Source organism: Bombina bombina, chromosome 10 (assembly GCF_027579735.1).
Source record: "Bombina bombina isolate aBomBom1 chromosome 10, aBomBom1.pri, whole genome shotgun sequence".
Classification (NCBI taxonomy): Eukaryota; Metazoa; Chordata; class Amphibia; order Anura; family Bombinatoridae; genus Bombina; species Bombina bombina.
This window is the reverse complement of record NC_069508.1, coordinates 156,147,346-156,167,087: the sequence shown is the minus strand read 5'-3', so window position 1 is coordinate 156,167,087 and position 19,742 is coordinate 156,147,346. Positions and strand designations below refer to the sequence as shown.

General features: G+C 38.3%; 1 protein-coding gene across 7 annotated transcripts in view; it reads right to left on the bottom strand.

Moving 5' to 3' along the window:
* The window catches only part of LOC128640941 (microtubule-associated serine/threonine-protein kinase 2), a 538,333-nt gene that overhangs the window by 60,469 nt on the left and 458,122 nt on the right, over positions 1-19,742 (bottom strand). The gene's annotated exons all lie outside the window — the stretch shown is intronic.

Here is a 19,742-nt window from a genome sequence, read left to right as displayed (position 1 = left end):
GTTTAGATAAAGGTTTGTTCGCAAGTTCCTTGAAAGGACAAATCTCTGCTCTTTCTGTTCTTTTTCACAGAAAGATTGCTAATCTTCCTGATATTCATTGTTTTGTACAAGCTTTGGTTCGTATAAAACCTGTCATTAAGTCAATTTCTCCTCCTTGGAGTTTGAATTTGGTTCGGAGGGCTCTTCAAGCTCCTCCTTTTGAACCCATGCATTCATTGGACATTAAATTACTTTCTTGAAAAGTTTTGTTCCTTTTGGCCATCTCTTCTGCCAGAAGAGTCTCTGAATTATCTGCTCTTTCTTGTGAGTCTCCTTTTCTGATTTTTCATCAGGATAAGGCGGTGTTGCAAACTTCTTTTGAATTTTTACCTAAGGTTGTGAATTCCAACAACATTAGTAGAGAAATTGTGGTTCCTTCATTATGTCCTAATCCTAAGAATTCTAAGGAGAAATTGTTGCATTCTTTGGATGTTGTTAGAGCTTTGAAATATTATGTTGAGGCTACTAAGTCTTTCCGTAAGACTTCTAGTCTATTTGTCATCTTTTCCGGTTCTAGGAAAGGTCAGAAAGCTTCTGCCATTTCTTTGGCATCTTGGTTGAAATCCTTAATTCACCATGCTTATGTCGAGTCGGGTAAAACTCTGCCTCAAAGGATTACAGCTCATTCTACTAGGTCAGTTTCTACTTCCTGGGCGTTTAGGAATGAGGCTTCGGTTGATCAGATTTGCAAAGCAGCAACTTGGTCCTCTTTGCATACTTTTACTAAATTCTACCATTTTGATGTGTTTTCTTCTTCTGAAGCAGTTTTTGGTAGAAAAATACTTCAGGCAGCGGTTTCAGTTTGAATCTTCTGCTTATGTTTTCATTAAACTTTATTTTGGGTGTGGATTATTTTCAGCAGGAATTGGCTGTCTTTATTTTATCCCTCCCTCTCTAGTGACTCTTGCGTGGAAAGATCCACATCTTGGGTAGTCATTATCCCATACGTCACTAGCTCATGGACTCTTGCTAATTACATGAAAGAAAACATAATTTATGTAAGAACTTACCTGATAAATTCATTTCTTTCATATTAGCAAGAGTCCATGAGGCCCACCCTTTTTGGTGGTTATGATTTTTTTGTATAAAGCACAACTATTCCAATTCCTTATTTTATATGCTTTCGCACTTTTTTTATCACCCCACTTCTTGGCTATTCGTTAAACTGATTTGTGGGTGTGGTGAGGGGTGTATTTATAGGCATTTTGAGGTTTGGGAAACTTTGCCCCTCCTGGTAGGAATGTATATCCCATACGTCACTAGCTCATGGACTCTTGCTAATATGAAAGAAATTAATTTATCAGGTAAGTTCTTACATAAATTATGTTTTTTTTATTTTTTGTATATTTATTATTATTATTATTATTTATTAATTTTTATATTTTTTATTTCTCCTTTATAGTATGTCTTGTTATTTTCATCCATCTTTGTTGTTTGCGTTTCTTTTTTCATGTTTGTATTATTCCTTTATGTTTATTTTTATATGTTTTTGCCCATGTCTGGTGTATATTGTATGGTGGCATGATGTATACATGTGCTGTACCTCCAGTTATGACATAGGTAAAAAACATAATTTATGTAAGAACTTACCTGACAAATTCATTTCTTTCATATTAGCAAGAGTCCATGAGCTAGTGACGTATGGGATATACATTCCTACCAGGAGAGGCAAAGTTTCCCAAACCTTAAAATGCCTATAAATACACCCCTCACCACACCCACAACTCAGTTGAACTAATAGCCAAGAAGTGGGGTGATAAAAAAGGAGCGAAAGCATCAAAAAAACATAATTTATGTAAGAACTTACCTGATAAATTCATTTCTTTCATATTAGCAAGAGTCCATGAGCTAGTGACGTATGGGATATACATTCCTACCAGGAGGGGCAAAGTTTCCCAAACCTCAAAATGCCTATAAATACACCCCTCTGGCCGGGGGAGGTGCAAGTGTGACAACATCACGCAGCGCGGCGAGGTGCAGAGCAGAGCTGCACATGTGAGTTAGCCGACGCTACTCCTAAGGTGGTAAGGAGACGGAACTACGGCGGATATCAGGCCGTGTCTCCAGCCCTGCTTTAGGGAGGCATACTGCTGGATGGATACCGTGAGGCCAGTCCGGTCCAACAGTGGGGCCTGTGAGTAATGCCGGGCAGAGGTGGTGGCCAAGCTGCAGTCACAAAGCACGGGAAAGGTCTATGGGCGTGTGAGGAGCAGGTGCCCTGACCTAGGAGCAGAACCAGGAGTGGAAGTGGTAGGAGGAGGATCCTGGACTGCACTTAGTCTCTCACAGGGAGGCTTTCACCCCCGGATGATAGGGCTGCATGGGCCCTGGATGCATGGATACCTGGATACATGGAGAGAGGTAAAGAGCCCAAGGCTGGAGGCTTAAAACTATAGCAAATTGCTGTGACTGTTGAAATATATTTTATACTGTGAATTACTGCCACTTTTTTTTTTTTTTTTTTTAACAAACTATCCTCTCTCCATCTTATATAAATCGCTAATTCCATTGCTAAGAAAGGGAGAAAAGGGACTTATAAAGCCAACTATCCGCCTGTGTAGAAGTGTAAAAACAGGGGTGAGAAAAACATACTGCTTTCTATCTGTTTTTTTTCTTTCTTCCCTTTTCTTACTGGCTTGGAGACATACTATAAAGATTTTAAAATTCCATTAAAACATATAAGAGTGGCTATCTAAATCCACCTAGTATTTGATTGATGGATAAGTATCTTAAGCAGCAAAAAATGTCTCCTAAGTTAAAGGTCATAGACAAGAAGATCAATAAATCAATAAATTCTCCTAATAAATCCTGCGCAGAAGAAAAAACTCCTGAGGCCTTGGATGCCACAACAATTGCTATGCAGGTATCTGAGCTGATTATACCTAAGATCGAAGAAGTGAATGCACGACTAGACGCCATCATGGGGGAAATAAGAGCTCAAAATGAGAGAATAAGCTATTTGGAACAAAGGATTTCAGACTATGAGGATAGTCAAACCATATTAAATGCAAAATTGGAAGAAGTAATCTCACAAAACAAAATTCTTACAAATAAGATGGAAGACTCCGAAAACAGAGCAAGGCGCAACAACCTGCGAATAATTGGGCTGCCTGAAACAATAAAATCTCAGGATCTAAAAAAGTTCGTGGAAGAAACTCTCCCAAGTCTGATGGCTATTCAACAACAAAAGTCATTGTTCACTGTGGAAAGAGTGCACAGATTGGGTAGAGAGCAAGAGGGGACGGAGCAAGGCATAAAGAGATCGCGACCAGTGATTGCCAAATATCTTAACTACCAAGGAAAGAATGAGCTTATTCAAGCATTCAGAAAACAACAACCCCTACAATTTAATGGAGCTAGAATCCTAATATTCCAGGACTTCTCAGCAGAGACTTCACTTAAAAGGAGGAAATTTTCCCCTATTTGTTCTCAACTAGCACAGGAGAAGAGATTTTTTTCCTTAATGTACCCTGCCAAACTTAGAATTAAGTCTGGACCCAATACCTATATATTTGAAACCCCAGAAGCCGCACAATTGTTCCTAGAGAATGAATCAAAACATTGAGCTTGATTTAATGAGAGTCCTTGATTTATTAATTTTTTTTTTTTTTCTCCTTCTCCATGTCTCTTTTAAGGAAAAACGTTTTTTTTTTTTGTTTTTTGTTTTCTCTCCATGTCTTTTTTAAGGAGACCATGTCTTTTTTAAGGAGAAACGGTTTTTTTTGGTTTTTGTTTTTTTCCCTTCTCCATGTCTCTTTTAAGGAGAAACGTTTTTTTTTTTCTTTTTTTTTCTTTCTCCATGTCTCTTTTAAGGAGAAACTGTTTTGTTTTTTTTTTTTTCTTTCTCCATGTCTCTTTTAAGGAGAAACTTTTTTTTTTTTTTTTTTTTTTCAGCTTCACCTAGTAAACACGATTTTCACTGTTTTATAGATACAATGTATAAAGATATTTATGTATTAGGAACTGAGATATGCACACAGTTTTAATTAAGGTTAGGATATATATTTTGATTTATTTTTGTGAATTTGTTGTTGAAGGATTTAACTTCGACGAAAGAAACGATTTGATGTACAAATTCTATCTACTGGTTTATATCACCATTTTTCTTTTTGTTATAATGTGTATGTCTGTGGTTTTTTTTTTTTGAAACACACACGAAAGGTGCACCCGATGATGATATTACGAATATTTTGACACAATTTTGTGAAATTGAACTAAAAAAGTTATTTGTTGTTATAGAAATGGTTCCAGCTTCACTCAGTAAACACGATTTTCACTGTTCTATAGATACAATGTATAAAGGTATTTATGTATTAGGAATTGAGATATACACCACAATTTTAATTAAGGTTAGGATATATACTTTGATTTATTTTTGTGAAACTGTTTTTGAAGGATTTAACTCTGACGATAGAAATGATTTGATGTACAAATTCTATCTACTGGCTTATATCACCATGTTTCTTTTTGTTATAAATGTGTATGTTTGTGGGGTTCTTTTTTTTTTTTTTTTTTTTCCTTTCTTTTTTTTTTTTTTCTTCTCTTCTCCTCCTCTCTCTCCCACCCATCCACATATCCTTGGGCAATTTTTTATATACAGTGTTGCGCCTTCCAATTTGGGTTTTATTCCATCTTTCTACTTAGCGATAAGATATCCTGCAAACTTAGCTTCAAAAATAAACATAGTTAGAAGATAAAGGTTATCTCATGGAATGTGGGAGGAATTCACTCCCCCATTAAAAGGAAAGCGGTGATAAACTTTCTAAGTAAGAAGGCACTGGACATCATTTGTCTACAGGAGACCCATCTCTCCGATGTCGAACATAACAAACTTAAGATACGTGGGTTTTCGCAAACATTTTTCGCTTCATATAGGAAAGCAGCCAGAGGGGGGGTGATCTTGATCCATAAAAACCTTGGACAAGAAATCATTAAAGTAGTGAGAGATAGAGAGGCCAGGTATATAATGGTCAGAATGAAGATTCAAAATCAATTCTTCTTAATAGTTAACTTGTATGGCCCTAATAGTCCCGATGTTGCATTCTGGACCCGGTTAATTAAGAATATCTTGAAGTTTGCAAAAGATAACATAATTATAACAGGGGATTTTAATATTACCCCTAACTCGAGCATTGATAGAACTAGAATGGGCCTAAGCAGGAAAAAAGGGAATTATACAAGAACCCATCATAAATATGAAGAAAAAATCTTTAGTTTATTGACCCAATCAACTAATCTTATAGACATTTGGAGAACTATGAACCCTAATTCTCGGGAGTTTACATGCCATTCTAAATCCCATAATACCATGTCTAGACTAGATCTATACCTAGTATCAGAAATCTTGGCTCCTAGAATCTCTAAATGTGAAATTCTGGACTTCACTCTTTCCGACCATGCCCCTGTAATATTACAAATTCAAGTTAAGAAATCCTATACATCTAACTCTTTTTTTTTTCCCAGTCTATTTAGCCAACTCAGATAAATTTAAGTCCTTTTTGGAAAAGGCCTGGGAAGATTACTGCTCTTTTAATGCTCACAGTAGAAATAATACACTTATTTTCTGGGAAACGGCTAAAGTATATCTAAAAGCAGAGATAATATCATATATGGCGAGATTAAAAAAGAAGCAAGTTTCTAGATACCATGATCTATCTAATAAACTTAAAGAGGCTTACGCTAGTTATATGCAGAACCCAACTATAGTAAACAGAGAAATTTACTTCTCTAATAAAAAAAATAGGGATCATTTTCTATTACAACAAGCCCAAGAATCAATACAAATCAAAGCAGCCAAATTTAAAAGATATGGCAATAAAGCAGGCAAATTCTTAGCATCCATCTTTAAAACACAAACTCAGAGAAAGCCTATTGTGGCTATTAGAAAAGATAAGAGTATCACCTCAGATCAGGAACAAATGGCTCTCTTATTCCGTAATTTTTTCACAGACCTTTATGCTTCACAACAACCACAAGCAGAAGACATTGATCGATTTTTAGATTCTATTAAGATACCATTGATATCAGGAACAGACTTGGAAGCTCTAGATAAGCCTATAAGTGACCAGGAGATAGTAAGGGTCATTAAATCATTAGCTAGAGGAAAATCTCCTGGCCCAGACAACCTGCCCTTGGAGTTTTATATGGTACTATTAGAAAAAATTACTCCAGTCCTTAAGGACCTATACAAAGGGTACTTTGAAGAAAACATCAGGGTATCGGAAGATTTTAAGAGAGCAAACATCGTACTAATTCCTAAACCTAATAAGGATCCCCTAGATCTTACAGCTTACAGACCGATATCCCTGCTGAATCTTGATTATAAGATTATGATGAAGATTTTGGCAGAAAGATTGAAGCTAATTGCACCTAAAATTATACACGAGGATCAGGTGGGATTTGTGAGTGGAAGATCATCTGAGAAAAGTATTAGAAAGATACTCCATGCTATCTCTCAGTACAGTGACGGGGATTCTGCTCTGCCGGAGGCCTTCCTGCTATCTTTGGATGCAGAGAAGGCCTTCGACAGAGTGGAATGGCCATTTATGTTCAAAGTTATGGCTAAATACGGATTTGGAAGTAAGTTCTGTACCTTTATTAGAAACATCTATTCAGATGCAAAGGCATCAATTATGATCAATAATGAGTTAACTCAATCTTTTACACTTTCTAGAGGCACGAGACAGGGGTGTCCTCTTTCACCCCTACTTTTCAATTTAGTTCTGGAGCCACTGGCAATTAAATTAAGGGAACTTCTCACAGGAATTAACATAGGCAAGGAAGTGCTAAGAATATCCCTATTTGCCGATGATTTACTTTTGTATGTCAGTAATCCAAAAGATACCATGGACATGGTCTTAGAACTTTTAAAGGATTATGGCAATGTCTCAGGGTACAAAACTAATTTGGCAAAATCAAAGGCAATTTGGTTGAAAAGGAGTAATAAACAGCAAACCTTTGAATTTATTGAATCTAATGCCTTGGAATATCTAGGCTTGAAACTCTCTGTTAACCCAGATGACTAGTATTGCGACAATATTCTTTCAGTCCTCCAAGAAACCATGATGAAATTAAGAAGTTGGGCAGCGTTACCGGTTTCAATCTCGGGTAAAGTTAATCTCTATAAAATGTTCATAGTCCCAAAAATTTTATACCCATGTAGAATGCTTCCCTTGCTTATAAAAAAAATGGACCTATGGCGCTTCAATCGGGCACTGAGATATTTTCTTTGGAGTGGGAGAAAACCTAGAATAAAACTGGAGATACTATACCAACCATATTTGGGAGGGGGGCTATCACTTCCAAACCTGGAATGGTACAATTTAGCAACATTAATAAGATTTCCAATTGAATGGCTCTTTCAATCATTTAAACTATCTAATAAGTACTTAGAAGAACACATATGTGCTCCCTATTCTATGGGCTTTATATTACATGCAACAAATAAGATTTTGGGCAACACAATTGCTAACCACCCCTTATTGAAGGATATCTTAAAAGTATGGAGGAATACCATGAAGTTGCTTGGACATCCCACAGCGGTCTCTAAATGGCTACCTATTCAAGGAAATTGGCACTTTCCACTAGGTAACTCAGCTAACCCTTTTAGTCTATGGTCACCTTCCAAAGCTCTCTCGATTGCAGAGTTCTATGATTTTAAGACTAGAAAATTTCATAAATTTACAGAATTTCAAAATAACTTTCCGGCAGCGCAGAAGAAACATATGTTCTACTTTTTGCAAGCCACAGATTATATACGAAAGTTACTGTATCTGTTTCCTCAGACTTTCCAAGACCACCCATTAATGGATCATCTTAAAATGGAAAAGTGTTCCGTGACTTCTATATATAAAATTTTAAGATCAGCAGAGACGGAAAAATATATAGAAGGGGCGAAGGCATATTGGGGAAAGGTAGTAAGCTTGATAGACCCTATAGATCAACTAGAGAACAGTTTAAAGACTGCGCTAGCTATCTCCCCTTCAACTTATCTAAGAGAAACGCAGTTTAAGATTATCAATAGAGACTACCTCACCCCACGGCGGGTAGCTAAGTGGAATTGTAATGTTAAATTTTTTTGTATTAAGTGCCATTTAAACGATCCAGATCCGGGTCACCTACTGTGGGAATGCCCGAAAGTAAACCAATTTTGGCATAAGGTAGCCTATCTTCTTTCCCAAATGATAAATATTGAAGTGAGACTTTCAATAAATTCTATAATATTACTGAACCCCTGTATTTCATGGGGGAATAAAAAGAGATTCATTCTAACTGCGATACTTAACCTCAGAAAACTTATTTTTGACAATTGGTGCAAACCACGAGCTCCATCAATCAAAGAAGCAAAAAATCTTCTTTCTGATAGTGCAATAATAGCAGCCCATGACTATAGGCTTGAAAGGAAGAAAGATAACTCATATTTAAAAACTTGGAAAGACTTTATTCTAGATCAGGGTAGAGACTTTACTGCTAACATAGAAGGTATCATTAATATTCAAATATAGTGAATATGCCCCGAATTGGAGGTTTAAATGGATAGGATTGGATGGGGCGGTGAGAAGGGAGGAGATTATGTTAACTTTGCTCTTTTTTTTTTTTTTTTTCCTCTCTCTTGGACTCTCCCCATGAAAGATGCATGATTAATGCAATATAACACTATATAAAATAATGGACGATTAGGCGGCCTAGTTGGGCATAACAGACTCATCACCCCCCCCCCCCCCCACTCTTAGATTTGCTAACATATATGTAAACTCTTGACAAATGTATTTGGATATATGTGAATATCCTACTTGTAATGCTTATTTTGCCACTGCACTTTGTACTTTTTCAAAATTATAATAAAAATTTAAAAAAAAAAAAAAAAAAAAAAAATACACCCCTCACCACACCCACAATTCAGTTTAACGAATAGCCAAGAAGTGGGGTGATAAGAAAAAAGTGCGAAAGCATATAAAATAAGGAATTGGAATAATTGTGCTTTATACAAAAAAATCATAACCACCCCAAAAAAAAGGGCGGGCCTCATGGACTCTTGCTAATATGAAAGAAATGAATTTATCAGGTAAGTTCTTACATAAATTATGTTTTCTTTCATGTAATTAGCAAGAGTCCATGAGCTAGTGACGTATGGGATAATGATTACCCAAGATGTGGATCTTTCCACACAAGAGTCACTAGAGAGGGAGGGATAAAATAAAGACAGCCAATTCCTGCTGAAAATAATCCACACCCAAAATAAAGTTTAACGAAAAACATAAGCAGAAGATTCAAACTGAAACCGCTGCCTGAAGTACTTTTCTACCAAAAACTGCTTCAGAAGAAGAAAATACATCAAAATGGTAGAATTTAGTAAAAGTATGCAAAGAGGACCAAGTTGCTGCTTTGCAAATCTGATCAACCGAAGCTTCATTCCTAAACGCCCAGGAAGTAGAAACTGACCTAGTAGAATGAGCTGTAATTCTCTGAGGCGGAGTTTTACCCGACTCAACATAGGCAAGATGAATTAAAGATTTCAACCAAGATGCCAAAGAAATGGCAGAAGCTTTCTGGCCTTTTCTAGAACCGGAAAAGATAACAAATAGACTAGAAGTCTTTCTGAAAGATTTAGTAGCTTCAACATAATATTTCAAAGCTCTAACAACATCCAAAGAATGCAGCGATTTCTCCTTAGAATTCTTAGGATTAGGACATAATGAAGGAACCACAATTTCTCTACTAATGTTGTTGGAATTCACAACTTTAGGTAAAAATTCAAAAGAAGTTCGCAACACCGCCTTATCCTGATGAAAAATCAGAAAAGGAGACTCACAAGAAAGAGCAGATAATTCAGAAACTCTTCTGGAAGAAGAGATGGCCAAAAGGAACAAAACTTTCCAAGAAAGTAATTTAATGTCCAATGAATGCATAGGTTCAAACGGAGGAGCTTGAAGAGCCCCCAGAACCAAATTCAAACTCCAAGGAGGAGAAATTGACTTAATGACAGGTTTTATACGAACCAAAGCTTGTACAAAACAACGAATATCAGGAAGAATAGCAATCTTTCTGTGAAAAAGAACAGAAAGAGCAGAGATTTGTCCTTTCAAGGAACTTACGGACAAACCTTTATCTAAACCATCCTGAAGAAACTGTAAAATTCTCGGAATTCTAAAAGAATGCCAAGAAAAATGATGAGAAATACACCAAGAAATATAAGTCTTCCAGACTCTATAATATATCTCTCTAGATACAGATTTACGAGCCTGTAACATAGTATTAATCACAGCGTCAGAGAAACCTCTTTGACGAAGAATCAAGCGTTCAATCTCCATACCTTTAAATTTAAGGATTTCAGATCCTGATGGAAAAAAGGACCTTGTGACAGAAGGTCTGGTCTTAACGGAAGAGTCCACGGTTGGCAAGAGGCCATCCGGACAAGATCCGCATACCAAAACCTGTGAGGCCATGCCGGAGCTACCAGCAGAACAAACGAGCATTCCTTCAGAATCTTGGAGATTACTCTTGGAAGAAGAACTAGAGGCGGAAAGATATAGGCAGGATGATACTTCCAAGGAAGTGATAATGCATCCACTGCCTCCGCCTGAGGATCCCGGGATCTGGACAGATACCTGGGAAGTTTCTTGTTTAGATGGGACGCCATCAAATCTATTTCTGGAAGTTCCCATATTTGAACGATCTGAAGAAATACCTCTGGGTGGAGAGACCATTCGCCCGGATGCAACGTTTGGCGACTGAGATAATCCGCTTCCCAATTGTCTACACCTGGGATATGAACCGCAGAGATTAGACAGGAGCTGGATTCCGCCCAAACCAAAATTCGAGATACTTCTTTCATAGCCAGAGGACTGTGAGTTCCTCCTTGATGATTGATGTATGCCACAGTTGTGACATTGTCTGTCTGAAAACAAATGAACGATTCTCTCTTCAGAAGAGGCCAAAACTGAAGAGCTCTGAAAATTGCACGGAGTTCCAAAATATTGATCGGTAATCTCACCTCCTGAGATTCCCAAACTCCTTGTGCCGTCAGAGATCCCCACACAGCTCCCCAACCTGTGAGACTTGCATCTGTTGAAATTACAGTCCAGGTCGGAAGCACAAAAGAAGCCCCCTGAATTAAACGATGGTGATCTGTCCACCACGTTAGAGAGTGTCGAACAATCGGTTTTAAAGATATTAATTGAGATATCTTTGTGTAATCCTTGCACCATTGATTCAGCATACAAAGCTGAAGAGGTCGCATGTGAAAACGAGCAAAGGGGATCGCGTCCGATGCAGCAGTCATAAGACCTAGAATTTCCATGCATAAGGCTACCGAAGGGAATGATTGTGACTGAAGGTTTCGACACGCTGCCATCAGTTTTAGACGCCTCTTGTCTGTTAAAGACAGAGTCATGGACACTGAATCTATTCGGAAACCCAGAAAGGTTACCCTTGTCTGAGGAATCAATGAACTTTTTGGTAAATTGATCCTCCAACCATGATCTTGAAGAAACAACACAAGTCGATTCGTATGAAATTCTGCTAAATGTAAAGACTGAGCAAGTACCAAGATATCGTCCAAATAAGGAAATACCACAATACCCTGTTCTCTGATTACAGACAGAAGGGCACCGAGAACCTTTGTAAAAATTCTTGGAGCTGTAGCAAGGCCAAACGGCAGAGCCACAAACTGGTAATGCTTGTCCAGAAAAGAGAATCTCAGGAACCGATAATGATCCGGATGAATCGGAATATGCAGATATGCATCCTGTAAATCTATTGTGGACATATAATTCCCTTGCTGAACAAAAGGCAAGATAGTCCTTACAGTTACCATCTTGAACGTTGGTATCCTTACATAACGATTCAATATTTTTAGATCCAGAACTGGTCTGAAGGAATTCTCCTTCTTTGGTACAATGAAGAGATTTGAATAAAACCCCATCCCCTGTTCCTGAACTGGAACTGGCACAATTACTCCAGTCAACTCTAGATCTGAAACACAATTCAGAAATGCTTGAGCTTTTACTGGATTTACTGGGACACGGGAAAGAAAAAAATCTCTTTGCAGGAGGTCTCAACTTGAAACCAATTCTGTACCCTTCTGAAACAATGTTCTGAATCCAAAGATTGTGAACAGAAGTGATCCAAATTTCTTTGAAAAAACGTAACCTGCCCCCTACCAGCTGAGCTGGAATGAGGGCCGCACCTTCATGTGGACTTAGAAGCAGGCTTTGCCTTTCTGGCTGGCTTGGATTTATTCCAGATTGGAGATGGTTTCCAAACTGAAACTGCTCCTGAGGATGAAGGATCAGGTTTTTGTTCTTTGTTGAAACGAAAGGAACGAAAACGATTATTAGCTCTGTTTTTACCCTTAGATTTTTTATCCTGTGGTAAAAAAGTTCCTTTCCCGCCAGTAACAGTTGAAATAATAGAATCCAACTGAGAACCAAATAATTTGTTACCCTGGAAAGAAATGGAAAGTAGAGTTGATTTAGAAGCCATATCAGCATTCCAAGTCTTAAGCCATAAAGCTCTTCTAGCTAAAATAGCTAGAGACATAAACCTGACATCAACCCTGATAATATCAAAGATGGCATCACAGATAAAATTATTAGCATGCTGAAGAAGAATAATAATATCATGAGAATCATGATGTGTTACTTGTTGCGCTAAGGTTTCCAACCAAAAAGTTGAAGCTGCAGCAACATCAGACAAAGATATAGCAGGTCTAAGAAGATTACCTGAACACAGATAAGCTTTTCTTAGAAAGGATTCAATTTTCCTATCTAAAGGATCCTTAAACGAAGTACCATCTGACGTAGGAATAGTAGTACGTTTAGCAAGGGTAGAAATAGCCCCATCAACCTTAGGGATTTTGTCCCAAAATTCTAATCTGTCAGACGGCACAGGATATAATTGCTTAAAACGTTTAGAAGGAGTAAATGAATTACCCAATTTATCCCATTCTTTGGAAATTACTGCAGAAATAGCATTAGGAACAGGAAAAACTTCTGGAAAAACCACAGGAGATTTAAATACCTTATCCAAACGTTTAGAATTAGTATCAAGAGGACCAGAATCCTCTATTTCTAAAGCAATTAGAACTTCTTTAAGTAAAGAACGAATAAATTCCATTTTAAATAAATATGAAGATTTATCAGCATCAACCTCTGAGACAGAATCCTCTGAACCAGAAGAGTCATCAGAATCAGAATGATGATGTTCATTTAAAAATTCATCTGTAGGGAGAGAAGTTTTAAAAGATTTTTTACGTTTACTAGAAGGAGAAATAACAGACATAGCCTTCTTTATGGATTCAGAAACAAAATCTCTTATGTCATCAGGAACATTCTGCACCTTAGATGTTGAAGGAACTGCAACAGGCAATGGTACTTTACTAAAGGAAATATTATCTGCATTAACAAGTTTGTCATGACAATCAATACAAACAACAGCTGGAGGAATAGCTACCAAAAGTTTATAGCAGATACACTTAGCTTTGGTAGATCCAGCACTAGACAGCGATTTTCCTGTAGTATCTTCTGACTCAGATGCAACGTGAGACATCTTGCAATATGTAAGAGAAAAAACAACAACATATAAAGCAAAATTGATCAAATTCCTTAAATGACAGTTTCAGGAATGGGAAAAAATGCCAAAGAACAAGCTTCTAGCAACCAGAAGCAATGAAAAATGAGACTTAAATAATGTGGAGACAAAAGCGACGCCCATATTTTTTAGCGCCAAATAAGACGCCCACATTATTTGGCGCCTAAATGCTTTTTTTGGCGCCAAAAATGACGCCACATCCGGAACGCCAACATTTTTGGCGCAAAATAACGTCAAAAAATGACGCAACTTCCGGCGACACGTATGACGCCGGAAACGGAAAAGAATTTTTGCGCCAAAAAAGTCTGCGCCAAGAATGACGCAATAAAATGAAGCATTTTCAGCCCCCGCGAGCCTAACAGCCCACAGGGAAAAAAGTCAAATTTTTGAAGGTAAGAAAAAATGATTAAATCAAATGCATTATCCCAAATATGAAACTGACTGTCTGAAAATAAGGAATGTTGAACATTCTGAGTCAAGGCAAATAAATGTTTGAATACATATATTTAGAACTTTATAAACAAAGTGCCCAACCATAGCTTAGAGTGTCACAGAAAATAAGATTTACTTACCCCAGGACACTCATCTACATGTTTGTAGAAAGCCAAACCAGTACTGAAACGAGAATCAGCAGAGGTAATGGTATATATAAGAGTATATCGTCGATCTGAAAAGGGAGGTAAGAGATGAATCTCTACGACCGATAACAGAGAACCTATGAAATAGACCCCTTAGAAGGAAATCACTGCATTCAAATAGGCAATACTCTCCTCACATCCCTCTGACATTCACTGCACGCTGAGAGGAAAACCGGGCTCCAACTTGCTGCGGAGCGCATATCAACGTAGAATCTAGCACAAACTTACTTCACCACCTCCATCGGAGGCAAAGTTTGTAAAACTGAATTGTGGGTGTGGTGAGGGGGTGTATTTATAGGCATTTTGAGGTTTGGGAAACTTTGCCCCTCCTGGTAGGAATGTATATCCCATACGTCACTAGCTCATGGACTCTTGCTAATTACATGAAAGAAATAAGGAATTGGAATAATTGTGCTTTATACAAAAAAATCATAACCACAAAAAGGGTGGGCCTCATGGACTCTTGCTAATATGAAAGAAATGAATTTATCAGGTAAGTTCTTACATAAATTATGTTTTCTTTCATGTAATTAGCAAGAGTGCATGAGCTAGTGACATATGGGATAGCAGATACCCAAGATGTGGAACTTCCACCAAGAGTCACTAGAGAGGGAGGGATAAAATAAAGACAGCCAATTCCGCTTAAAAATTAATCCACTACCCAAATCAAAAGTTTCAATTTTTATAATGAAAAAAACTGAAGTTATAAGAAGAAGAATCAAACTGAAACAGCTGCCTGAAGTACTATTCTACCAAAAACTGCTTCTGAAGAAGAGAAAACATCAAAATGGTAGAAATTAGTAAAAGTATGCAAAGTAGACCACGTCGTTGCTTTGCAAATCTGATCAACAGAAGCTTCATTCTTAAAAGTCCAGGAAGTAGAAACTGACCTAGTAGAATGATCCGTAATCCTCTGAGGCGGGGATTAACCCGACTCAAAATAAGCAAGATGAATCCAAAAGCTTTAACCAAGATGCCAAAGAAATGGCAGAAGCCTTCTGACCTTTCCTAAAACCAGAAAAGATAACAAATAGACTAGAAGTCTTTCTGAAATCTGAATAGCTTCAACATAATTTCAAAACTCTTACCACATCCAAAGAATGTAAGAATCTCTCCAAAGAATTCTTAGTATTAGGACACAAGGAAGGAACAATAATTCCTCTACTAATGTTGTTAAAATTCACAACTTTAGGTAAAAATTGAAAAGAAGTCAGCAAAACCACCTTATCCTGATGAAAAATCAGAAAAAAGGAAACTCACAAGAAAGAGCAGATAATTCAAAAACTGTTCTAGCTGAAGAGATGTCTAAAGGAACAATACTTTCCATGAAAGTAATTTAAATGTCCAAAGAAAGCATATGCTCAAACGGAAGAGCCTGTAAAGCCCTCAGAACCAAATTAAGACTCCAAGGAGGAGAAATTGGCTTAAATGACAGACTTGATACGAACCAAAGCCTGAACAAAACAATGAGTAAATGAAAGATTAGCAAAATTTTTGTATGAAAACAGCACAGAAAAAGCAGAGATTTGTCCTTGCAAGGAACTTGCAGACAAAAACCCTTATCTAAACCATCCTGAAGAAAACTATAAAATCCTAGGAATTCTAAAAGAATGCCAAGAGAATTTATGAAAAGAGCATCAAGAGATGTAAATCTTTCAAACTCGATAATAAATCTTACTAGACACAGATTTACGAGCATGCAACATAGTATTAATCACTGAGTCAAAGAACTTCTATGACTAAGTACTAAGCGTTAAAACTCCATACCATCAAATTAATAATTTGAGTTCCTGATGGAAAAAATGAATGTTAAGATGTAAGGTCTGGCCTTAATGGAAGTGACCAAGATTGGCAACTGGACATCCGAACAAGAACCATATACCAAAACCTGAGCGGCCATGCTGGAGCCACCAGCAACACAAAAGATTGCTCCCTGATGATTTTGAAAATCACTCTAAAAAGAAAAACCAGAGGTGAAAAAATATAGGCAGATTGATAACTCCAAGGAAGTGTCAATGCATACACTGCTTCCGCCAGAGGATCCCTGGACCTGAATAGGTGGGAAGTTCCTTGTTTAGATGAGATGCCATCAGATCTGTTTCTGGAAGCCCACACATCTGAACAATTTGAAAAAACACATCTAGGTAAAGACCATTCTCCCGGATGTAAAGCTTGATTGACAGAGATAATCCGTTTCCCAATTGTCTATACCTGGGAAATGGACCGCAGAAATTAGACAGGAGCTGGATTTAGTCCAAGCAAGTATCCGAGATACTTCTTTCACAGCCTAAGGACTGAGAGTCCTACCCTGATGATTGACATACGCCACAGTTGTGACATTGTCTGTCTGAAAAACAATAGACGTCTCTTTCTTCAAAAAGAAGTCAAAACTGAAGAACTCTGAAAAATGCACGGAGTTCAAAAATATCGATTGGTAATCTCGCCTCCTGAGATTTCCAAACCCCTTGTGCTGACAGAGATCCCCAGACAGCCTTCCAACCTAAAAGACTTGCATCTGTAGTGATCATGGTCCAGGTTGAATGAACCGAAGAGACCCGTAGAACTATATGATGGTGATCTAACCACCAAATCAAAGATAGTTGAACGTTGGGATTCAAAGATATAAAAAGTGATAGCCTAGAATCCCTGCACCATTAATTCAGTATAAAAAAACTGGAAAGGTTTCTTATGAAAATGAGCAAAGGGAATCGAATCCAATGCTGCAGCCATAATACCAAAAACTTCCATGCATATAGCAACTGAAGGAAATAATAGAGACTGAAGGTTCCGACAAACGGAACCCAATAAAATTGTCACTTGTCTGCTAGAGACAAAGACATTGACACAATCTATCTGGAAACCTAAAAAAGGTGACCCTTGTCTGAGGAATCAAAGAGCTTTTGATAAAAAGATCCTCTAACCATGTCTTGAAGAAACAACAAAAGTTGAATCGTATGAGATTCCGCAGAACGAAAAAGACTGAGCCAGCACCACGAGACCGTCCAAATAAGGAAACACTGAGAACCTTGAAAAGATTCTTAGAGCTGTCGCTAGACCAGAAGGAAAAGCAACAAATTGGTAATGCTTGTCAAAAAAAGAGAATCTCAGAAAATGAAAATAATCTGAATGAAAACAGAAAATGAAGATATGCATCTGTTGTATCTATTATAAACAAATGATGCCATTACTGACCAAAAAGGCAGAATAGACCATATAATCTCCATTCTAAAAGATGGTATACTTATATGACAGTTCAAAAAGATTTTCTATCTTTGAAAACAGAATTTATGTTTACCTGATAAATTTCTTTCTCCAACGGTGTGTCCGGTCCACGGCGTCATCCTTACTTGTGGGATATTCTCTTCCCCAACAGGAAATGGCAAAGAGCCCAGCAAAGCTGGTCACATGATCCCTCCTAGGCTCCGCCTACCCCAGTCATTCGACCGACGTTAAGGAGGAATAATAGCATAGGAGAAACCACATGGTACCGTGGTGACTGTAGTTAAAGAAAATAAATTATCAGACCTGATTTAAAAACCAGGGCGGGCCGTGGACCGGACACACCGTTGGAGAAAGAAATTTATCAGGTAAACATAAATTCTGTTTTCTCCAACATAGGTGTGTCCGGTCCACGGCGTCATCCTTACTTGTGGGAACCAATACCAAAGCTTTAGGACACGGATGAAGGGAGGGAGCAAATCAGGTCACCTAAATGGAAGGCACCACGGCTTGCAAAACCTTTCTCCCAAAAATAGCCTCAGAAGAAGCAAAAGTATCAAACTTGTAAAATTTGGTAAAAGTGTGCAGTGAAGACCAAGTCGCTGCCCTACATATCTGATCAACAGAAGCCTCGTTCTTGAAGGCCCATGTGGAAGCCACAGCCCTAGTGGAATGAGCCGTGATTCTTTCGGGAGGCTGCCGTCCGGCAGTCTCGTAAGCCAATCTGATGATGCTTTTAATCCAAAAAGAGAGAGAGGTAGAAGTTGCTTTTTGACCTCTCCTTTTACCTGAATAAACAACAAACAGGGAAGATGTTTGTCTAAAATCCTTTGTAGCATCTAAATAGAATTTTAGAGCGCGAACAACATCCAAATTGTGCAACAAGCGTTCCTTCTTTGAAACTGGTTTCGGACACAGAGAAGGTACGATAATCTCCTGGTTAATGTTTTTGTTAGAAACAACTTTCGGAAGAAAACCAGGTTTAGTACGTAAAACCACCTTATCTGCATGGAACACCAGATAAGGAGGAGAACACTGCAGAGCAGATAATTCTGAAACTCTTCTAGCAGAAGAAATTGCAACTAAAAACAAAACTTTCCAAGATAATAACTTAATATCAACGGAATGTAAGGGTTCAAACGGAACCCCCTGAAGAACTGAAAGAACTAAATTGAGACTCCAAGGAGGAGTCAAAGGTTTGTAAACAGGCTTGATTCTAACCAGAGCCTGAACAAAGGCTTGAACATCTGGCACAGCTGCCAGTTTTTTGTGAAGTAACACCGACAAGGCAGAAATCTGTCCCTTCAGGGAACTTGCCGATAATCCTTTTTCCAATCCTTCTTGAAGGAAGGATAGAATCCTAGGAATCTTAACCTTGTCCCAAGGGAATCCTTTAGATTCACACCAACAGATATATTTTTTCCAAATTTTGTGGTAAATCTTTCTAGTTACAGGCTTTCTGGCCTGAACAAGAGTATCGATAACAGAATCTGAGAAACCTCGCTTCGATAAAATCAAGCGTTCAATCTCCAAGCAGTCAGCTGGAGTGAAACCAGATTCGGATGTTCGAACGGACCCTGAACAAGAAGGTCTCGTCTCAAAGGTAGCTTCCAAGGTGGAGCCGATGACATATTCACCAGATCTGCATACCAAGTCCTGCGTGGCCACGCAGGAGCTATCAAGATCACCGACGCCCTCTCCTGATTGATCCTGGCTACCAGCCTGGGGATGAGAGGAAACGGCGGGAACACATAAGCTAGTTTGAAGGTCCAAGGTGCTACTAGTGCATCCACTAGAGCCGCCTTGGGATCCCTGGATCTGGACCCTGTAGCAAGGAACTTTGAAGTTCTGACGAGAGGCCATCAGATCCATGTCTGGAATGCCCCAAAGTTGAGTGACTTGGGCAAAGATTTCCGGATGGAGTTCCCACTCCCCCGGATGCAATGTCTGACGACTCAGAAAATCCGCTTCCCAATTTTCCACTCCCGGGATGTGGATAGCAGACAGGTGGCAGGAGTGAGACTCCGCCCATAGAATAATCTTGGTCACTTCTTCCATCGCTAGGGAACTCCTTGTTCCCCCCTGATGGTTGATGTACGCAACAGTCGTCATGTTGTCTGATTGAAACCGTATGAACTTGGTCCTCGCTAGCTGAGGCCAAGCCTTGAGAGCATTGAATATCGCTCTCAGTTCCAGAATATTTATCGGTAGAAGAGATTCTTCCCGAGACCAAAGACCCTGAGCTTTCAGGGATCC